The sequence below is a fragment of the Oryctolagus cuniculus genome, chromosome 13 (assembly GCF_964237555.1).
Source record: "Oryctolagus cuniculus chromosome 13, mOryCun1.1, whole genome shotgun sequence".
NCBI classification, from domain to species: domain Eukaryota; kingdom Metazoa; phylum Chordata; class Mammalia; order Lagomorpha; family Leporidae; genus Oryctolagus; species Oryctolagus cuniculus.
The window spans coordinates 96,077,939-96,087,089 of record NC_091444.1 but is presented as its reverse complement, the minus strand read 5'-3'; the positions used below and the strand labels follow the sequence as shown (position 1 = coordinate 96,087,089).

The 9,151-nt window shown below is 45.6% G+C and overlaps 1 non-coding gene across 1 annotated transcript; it reads left to right on the top strand.

The window, feature by feature from the left end:
• Positions 1–945: 945 nt before the first annotated feature.
• On the top strand, positions 946–1,013 carry LOC138845111 (small nucleolar RNA SNORD77). The gene has a single exon (XR_011381825.1). It is a non-coding gene; the product is annotated as a small nucleolar RNA SNORD77 (small nucleolar RNA).
• The last annotated feature ends 8,138 nt before the right edge of the window (positions 1,014–9,151 follow it).

Genomic DNA, 9,151 nt, shown 5'->3' with positions numbered 1-9,151 from the left:
CCCTCAGAGCCAGTGTGTAATTTAGCTTCCTGAAGAGGGAAATTATGAGAATTTCCAATACGGTGCTTTTGCATCACATGCATTGTTTAAACTGACAGATATTACAGACAGCAAAAGGCACATAAGTGCAATTCTATGATGTTTTAATTTTTAATTTAACTTAATTATTTACTGAGGTAGGGGAAGAGAGAGAGGAGAGAGGAGAGAGAGAGAGAGAGAGAATTTCCTTCTGTTGGTTCACTTTTCAAATGCCTGCAACAGGTAAGGCTAAGCCAGGCTGCAGCTGGGAGTTGAGAATCTGATCCAAGCCTCTCACATGGGTGGGCAGGGAGCCAGGTACTTGAGCCATCACCACCGCCTCGCAGGGTCTGCGTTAGCAGGAAGCTGGAGTCAGGAGCCGGAGTCAGGTGTGGAACACATGTGGGACGTGGGTGTTCTAACTGGGAACCTCCATCAGGTCATCATCCGACTCCACACGTTTCCAGTTTGCCCTGCAAAGATGATATTTGAGCTGAGATGTGAGGATTGAGTACATTTTCCAGGGAGAATGGTGATTCTGTTTTGTATTTGTGTCCTGAATGAAGTTGAGTGAAATAAGATCTATTAAATGGGGTATTGTTTTTTTTTTTTTTTTGACACTGTAACAGAGACAACCCAAGTCATAGTAGTTTAAAGACGATGGAAATATACTTCTCTCTCAAGTGAGATAATAGTTGTTTTCATTAATCAAGATTAGCAGTGAATGATATAACCTTCCCAAACAAGCTCAACCCCTTGTTCTTCAAAGCGTGGTCTGTATTTCTGCATCATCCATATCACCTGGGAGCCTTTGGGACCTGTCTGGTCTTAGGCTCTGTAGTCACAACCTGAATTTTGATGAGATCCCCTGGTATTCATAAATACATTCAAATTTTACATTGCACTGGTTTAAAAATAGGGATTTACATACTATGTGGATTGCATAGCTCATCTGATTGAATTCTGAAGATACCTATCATTGGTCTGATGTATCTGGGGAAAAAAAAAGAGGCTTATTTTCCTCTCCTATTTAAGCCTGGAAATGATCTACTGAGGCCTACTGTGTGCTACATGAAGTCAGTGAACCTATACATACATATATATATTTATATTTATATTTGTATATATATATATTAATCTTCCAGCTTCATTTCTAGGGTCATCTGGGAGTCCAAATAGTTGTACCTGCTCTATCCATTACACCCATATTCCCAGTAAGGACAGTTCCCAGAAGTTGCTCCCAGCTACACTGACCCCTCATACGCTATCTCATTGGACCGTGGTCATACTCAGCTTTCTTCCTTCCTTGACTGTTTTCTCCTGGGAGCAGGGCCTTACTCCCTTGCACTGACATCTTTGGCTCAGGGACTGCTTCTGTGAGGACCTGAGTCAGGACCGACAGCGAAGGCAAGGCGACTGCCCCACTTCAATTGCCAGCAAGGTAGAAGTACTACTGCTTTCCAGGGCTGGCCCCCGAACCAGGAGCCACGCCGCGTCCTTTGGTTTTGCTTTGCAGTATCTAAGGTCACCTTTCAAGAAGGTTGTATCTCCTTGAGCCACCTGCTTCCAGAACAATTAAATCCAGTTAGATAGCTGCTGAGCCATCAGACCTTCAAACCCCAAATCACGTCTTAAAAGATAAAGAGCCTGTGGGAAGTGATTGGAGTTCAGCTGGCGTGCTGTTGGAGCTGCCTGAATGAAAATCAATTTGTTATTTTTGTTGGTTGGCTTGTTACAAAAAGTAAATAAGTAAAAGAAAATAAAAAAATGCAGTAGCTTTGAGGTAGAACAGAAAATTCAGCTAGCGTTCTCTGTGTTTGTGAAAGAGAAAACTAAAGATTCATGTTTCTAAGAAATGTCTTTCACTTTGGTAGCACCATGATCGTCTGTGATTCCTTAAATTAGGCAGTGCTGGTGCCTTTGTTCTGTGCACATATGCAAATATTTCAGAGATAATCCGATGAGTAGTCCAGGGCCCCGTTTTGGAACTCGTAGACACTCTGGGTGGAAATGTAACCTAGTGCAGCCACTATGGAAAAAGTATGCAGATTTCTTAGAAAACTAGAAATAGAAATGCCGTATGATTCAGCAATCCCACACTATTGGACATGTATCCAAAAAGACTCGGAATCATTGTGTCAAAGAGATGTCAGATCTACCATGTTTTTTGCAGCACTGTTCTCAGTAGCCAAGATAGAGGTCAAACGAGGTTCCATCATCAGATGAATGGATCAAGAAAGTGTGGTCTGTACACACAGTAGAACACTATTCAGTCGCAGAAAACAAATGGGAATCCTGCCATTTGCAGCAAAAAGGCTAAAACTGGAGGACAGCGTGTTGAGCGAAATAAACCAGGCGCAGAGAGATGGCATATTCTCCCTCATGTGGCGGGTCTAAAAATACCAACTCAATCTGAACACAGAGAGATGACCACTAGAAGCTGAGAGACGGGGTGGGCAGACAGAGGGAGCTTGGATGATGAGCAGCAAATCAGAGTCTTATCCAAGGAACAAGTTCCTAGTATCCCACAGCATAATGGGGATACTACAGTTCCCAGTAACCTAGTATATGTTGTATGAACAAACAGAAAGAGGAAGCTCCCAACCTCTGATCATAAAGTCATGTCCAAGAAGGGGACAGGCTGACAATCCTGTTTTTCTCAGTACACATTGTGTATATAGATTGAAACATCACACTGTAGCCCATACACATGTACAATTATTGTTCATAGAAAAGTTTAAAAAGAGACCTGTGCTGATGTCAGGCTATATGCTGGCCCTGTGGAATTCCTGGGGCTGGAGGGGAATTTTATTTTTTGTTTTTCTCCAAGGGATTTTGTGTTATTTGGGGATAATATATGCTTTGGGGTACAAGAGCAGTGTTCTTCATGGCAGTGCGGTCACTGAGCAGGCAGGAACACTGTAATGGAGAATACAGAGGAGAGCGTGTTTGGCCCTGTGGTAGGGATACTCACCTCCTGTACTGGTGTGCCTGGGGTTGAGTCCTGGCTCTGCTTCTGATTCCAGCTTCTTGTTGGTACATATGCTGGGAGGCAGTAGATGATGACTCGTCTAATTGGGTTCCTGGCAGATGATGGCTCAGGTAATTGAATTCCTGGCTCCCAGCTTCAGCCTGGTCCAGCCACAGCCATTGCAGGCATTTGGGGGCATGAACCAGTAGATGGGAATACACACACACTCTCTCTCTCTCTCTCTCTTTCTCCCTCTGAACTAAAATAATACATAATATTTAAAAAGAAAATACGCATACTGCAAGCAAAGATTGGCTTTCCCAAGGTCTTAGAGACCCCGAGGTACATATCACACACCAAGAAAGGCAACCTGAACAGAACTAGTCCCAGTCCTGAGACATTTGCATCATGAAGTAAGCAGTATGTGTTACATATTAAGTTTATGTAAGAAGTACTGTGCATTATGTAGCAAGCACTATGTATTACACAGCAAACACCATGGCTTATATATTAAGATTAAGTAGTAAGTATTATATGTTATGTAGTGCTGCTCCTCTTGCCATCCAGCTGTCTGCTATGGCCTGGGAAAGCAGTAGAAGATGGCCCAAGTCCTTGGGCCCCTGTACCTGTGTGGGAAGAAGGTCCTGGCTCCTGGCTTTGGATTGGTACAGCTCCGGCCGTTGCGGTCATCTGGGGAGTAACCATTGGATGGAAGACCTCTCTCTTTCTGCCTCTCCTCTCTCTGTGTAATGATGACTTTAAAATAAATAATAAAATAAATCTTTAAAAAACAATTATGACTAATACTATTTGTCATATCATATTATTTCCCACACAGTAAAAATATTTAGTGACCATCATGTATTATGAAGTAAGTACTATGTGCTATACATTAAGATTATAAGTACTGTATGTGTTAGGCAGCAAGTACTATGTAGCATATATTAAGATTATGTAGTGAGTCCTGTGTGTTGAGCGAGTACTACATATTATGCATTAAGATTATACACTAAGTCTTGTATCTTGACATTTTAGTCTGGCATCTGGCAGCTTCAAACACTTTACACGGCTTCGGAGGTGTGAATCTGATAAGGTCTGGGGAGTTCTAATTGAACAATGAGCCTGGAACTGGAGCTCTGCAGCACTGTTGAACTGAGACCTGACTGCAAGAACAGCTGCCTGTGCAGAATGTGGCCACATCTCCTCTGGCCCCTCACAGTCTTCAGTCCCCAAGGATTTGGGGGGATTTGATATTGACATCACCTCCTGGTGAGCAGTGCCTCTCCAGAATAGACAACAGCCTTGTGCATACAGACAGGAATCTCTGGTCTGTCCCCTGGCCTTGAACCATGCTCAAGTCTATCGTAAAGCATTCTGATGAAATGGAAAATGGTAATTCCATCTCAGACATGCATCATAGTTTATTTACCATGTGTAAATCTTTTTTTTATTGAACACCTCCAAAGTGCTCCGTATTTTCCTTTAGGGTCACAAAAGAATGAGTCCATCATCTCTAAGTGGGATTCTCTTTTTGGGTTTTGCTATTTTCTTAGGATAGAAATTTCCCCAACAGCCACTGGACTGTTGGAAAATACAAGTAGATTTCACTTCGTGTGCTAGATAATTTCCTAAGAGAAGGTCTGTATCTGCCAGTAGAAAAACAAAATGGTCTTCTACCCTAGGGATGGTGGTGGGAAAAATTTGTTAGCAAAAAAGTTTCTCTTGATAATAAAGACACTCTCTTGTTGAACTAATAATGCAATTGTACTAGATCAAGGTTTAGTTCCAGAACTTTGTACATTTAGATAGTTGGTTATTTAGAATTTCTTTTGCTGGTTTTTCTCACAAGGGAACACACACAAGTACAACTCTCTATCTCTCTTTCTTAAAGATTTATTTATTTATTTGAACGAGTTACACACAGAGAGAAGGAGAAGCAGAGAGAGAGAGAGAGAGAGAGAGAGAGAGAGGTCTTCCATCCGATGGTTCACTCCCCAATTGGCTGCAATAGCCAGAGCTGTGCTGATGTGAAGCCAGGAGCCAGGAGCTTCCTCTGGGTCTCTCACATGAGTGCAGGGGCCCAAGGCCTCGGGCCATCTTCCACTGCTTTCCCAGGCTATAGCAGAGAGCTAGATCAAAAGTGGAGCAGCCAGGACTTGAACCAGTGCCCATATGGGATGCCAGCACTGCAGGTGGCAGCTTTACTTGCTATGCCACAGCGCCGGCCCCCAACTCCCTCGATGTTGGGGCCGGGGTTCCCTGCCTGAGGTAGCATTTGTGTCTTGCTGCCTGGAGAGCTCCAGAAGCACTTGCCATCACGGCAAGGTTGTATTGATAATAGTAAGCTGATGCTCAGAGGTGGCCTACCTCATTACAATGAACTAGGAGGGCAAAGTAGATTCCTCAGGCTTCTGTTTCTCTTTATTTTTTCCCCAAGAAGAAGCAAAGATAATAGCAATAATAATAATAATATTAATAATAAACCCTTTCCACTGAAGGAGCACACTTTAAAAATTGATCATATAGAGAAAGGGTAAGCTATTTGATCTGAAATTTATGTGTGAATCCCTAAGATAAGCATGTTCCCTGCTTTTAAGTAATGCACTCTCTACAAGTGGGACAAATACATATACAATTATACCCAATTATGTTGACTTTTTTTTTTTAAAGATTTATTGTATTTATTTGAAAGATAGAATGAGACAGAGAGGGAGAGGCAGAGATCTTCCATCTGCTGGTTCATTAATAAATGGCTGCGATGGTTGGGGTTGGGCCAAGCCGAAGCCAGGAGCCTTGAATTCCGTCTGGGTCTCTCACGTGGGTGCGGGGGCCCAAATTCTTGGATCGTCTATTGATGTCTTCCCAGGCACATCAGTAAGGAGCTGGATTGGAAGCAGAGCTGCTGGGGCTTGAACTGACGCTCCCATATGGGATCTGGAGTTGCAGGCAGAAGCTTAACTTGCTTATCAATGCCGGCCAGATGTGTGTGTTGATTCTTCTGAAATAAGAGTTTCTCCTTAATCTGTACCACTATCGGATCAAGTTGTTGAGCACCAGTTAACTAAAAGGAATGGTAGCTGGGTCTGGCACTGTGGTGTAGCAGGTAAAGCTATCTCCTTTTTTTATTTAAAAAAGTAAAAGGAACAGTAGCTATCATTTATCCATGACTGTTTACATATCAGACTTTTTTTTAAAAAAAGATTTATTTATTTATTTGAAAGTCAGAGCTATACAGAGAGAGAAAGAGAGGCAGAGAGGCAGAGAGAGAGAGAGAGAGAGGTCTTCCACCCACTGGTTCACTCCCCAACTGGCGGCAATGGCTGGAGCTGCGCTGATCTGAAGCCAGGAGCCAGGAGCTTCTTCCGGGTCTCCCACATGGGTGCAGAGGCCCAAGGACTTGCACTATTTTCTGCTGCTTTCCCAGGCCATAGCAGAGAGCTGGATTGGAAGTGGAGTAGCTGGGACTCGAAGTGGCGCCCATATGGGATGCTGGCACTGCAGGCGGCAGCTTTACCCACTACACCACAGTGCCGACCCCCACATTAGACACTTTTTTAAATAGAAAACCTTTATTTAATAAACATAAATTTTGTAAGTACAACTTTTGGATTATAGCTGTTCTTCCCCCCATACCCGCCCTCCCACCCGCAAACCATCCCATCTCCTACTCCCTCTCCATCCCATTCTTCATTAAGATTCATTTTTCATATTAGACATTTTTACACACTTTATTTCTGGTCTCCTAAATACCATACAAGAGAGCTGCCATTACTCTTTTTTTTTTTTTTTTTGACAGGCAGAGTGGACAGTGAGAGAGAGACAGAGAGAAAGGTCTTCCTTTGCTGTTGGTTCACCCTTCAATGGCCGCCGCGGCCAGCGTGCTGTGGCCGGCGCACCGCGCTGATCCGATGGCAGGAGCCAGGTACTTATCCTGGTCTCCCATGGGGTGCAGGGCCCAAGCACTTGGGCCATCCTCCACTGCACTCCCTGGCCATAGCAGAGAGCTGGCCTGGAAGAGGGGCAACTGGGACAGAATCCGGCGTCCCGACCGGGACTAGAACCCGGTGTGCCGGCGCCGCAAGGCGGAGGATTAGCCTACTTAGCCGCGGATACTGGCCTGCCATTACTCTTATTCGATAACAGGGACAACACAGGAGAGGCATCAGACAGGCAAGTGGTGGAACCAGGTTGTAAATTCAGGTTGGATTTTCTCTGCTATCCACATACAAATCCCACCCACTGGGCTGCATTTCCCAGGAGAGGATCACGCACACTGTTCAGGGGCAAAATGAGTAGTTCTAGGTAAAACTTGCTATGTGCTCTGTCCATATGAAGCATTCAATTTTAATCAAGCTAATAGAAGGTGTCATTGGATGTGGCCAGAAAAGTGTGACATATTTGATTACAGCGGTGGCTTTAAACGCTCTCATCTGCAGTGCGGCCTAAGCATCCTGTGGACCCCAAGGACTGTGCGAGCATCAGGTTAAGTCTGCAGAGTGGGCTTGGCGGGCACAGGCTCCACAGATGGCGGTGGGCACGGGCTCAGTGTTGGCGCAGCTGAAGCGTCTTTTGCAGGACTGTGTGAGGCTGCACGCCGAAACGTGTCTTTCTGGGCGGCTGGTTCTGCGCTTCGTGGTGTAACTTCCTTTGATCCTTTCAACAGGCCTTGGGGGTACGTTCAGCTGCAGCAGGGGTTGTAGGTAGAACTGATACATCGCCTTTTCCCTTTGGCTTTAGAGCATTTTATTTATTCAGTCATGTATTTTTAAAAGAAAATAAGGGTTTACTCTTTGCTAGGCAAGTCAAACATGATTTCCTGCCTTGGAAGGGCCATGGAAGCAGGAGACTAAAAGCTGTGTTAATGTGAGTATGAGAGGCTGACGCTGTGGCCTAGCAGGAAAAGTCGCTGCCTGCAGTGCCTGCATCCCATGTGGGCACTGGTTTGAGTCCTGGCTGCTCCGCTTCCAGTTCAGCTCTCTGCTATGGCCTGGGAAAGCAGTGGAGGATGGCCCAAGTCCTTGGGACCCTGCACCATCGTGGGAGAAATGGAAAAGCTCCTGGCTCTTGGCTTCAGATTGGCTCAGACCTGGCTCTTGTGGCCCTTTGGGGACTGAACCAGCAGATGGAAGACGTCTCTATCTCTCTGCCTCTGGCTCCCTGTAACTCTGCTTTTCAAATAAATAAATAAATCTAAAAAAATGTGCAGAGGCCAGTGCTGTGGGCGCAGCTGGTTAACGCCCTGGCCTGAGGCACCGGCATCCCATATGGGTGCTGGTTCGAGTCTCGGCTGCTCTACTTCTGATCCAGCTCTCTGCTATGGCCTGGGAAAGCAGTAGAAGATGGCCCAAGTCCTCGAGTCCCTGAACCCGCATGGGAGGCCCGGAAGAAGCTCCTGGCTTCGAATCGGCGCAGCTCTGGCCGTTGCAGCCATCTGGGGAGTGAGCCAGCGGATGGAAGACCTCTCTCTCTCTCTCTCTCTCTCTCTCTCTCTGCCTCTCCTCCCTCTGTATAACTCTGACTTTCAAATAAATAAATAAATCTTTAAAAAGTATATGTGAGCATGAGTTATCTATTGTGGGGAACAGAGGGTTGGGAGCGTGGTCTGTGGATGCAGCACTGGGCGCAGGGCCAGCCCTCCAGTAGCCCACGTCATTCCTGTTCTTGGAAGCCTGCTGACCACCCCCTGATGCCTGTTCGCCCATCTCGCTATCAAAGTCCTGTGTCTGGCCAGGCGAATGCCATGCTGCGTTCACAGTGTGCCTTAGTGAGACCGAGTGTAACTCGCACGGGGGCATGCTGGCCATTTCCAGGCTTTCCTTTGTGCCAGGTTGTTCCCTGGGGGAGCAATACACTACTGTCTTCCATAAGCCGCTTATGTTGTTGTCTACAAAAGCAAGTGAAATCATGACCTAACGCAGAGCACTACGGACTTGGCTAAATATACTTCACTGAGATTCTTGCTCCTCTTAAGATCTTCAGTCTCTGATTAGGTCTGCAATGGAACGGATCTGGAAGCAGTTGCCCCTGTCTGGTCCAGGTGGGCATCGTGAGCCAGTCATTCTCCTTTCCTTGTCTCTGCCAGCTGAGTGATGGATGGCTGGCACCCAAAATACTACCCTAGCTCAAAGTGTGTCCCAGTCATTCTCCTTTCCTAGCTCAAAG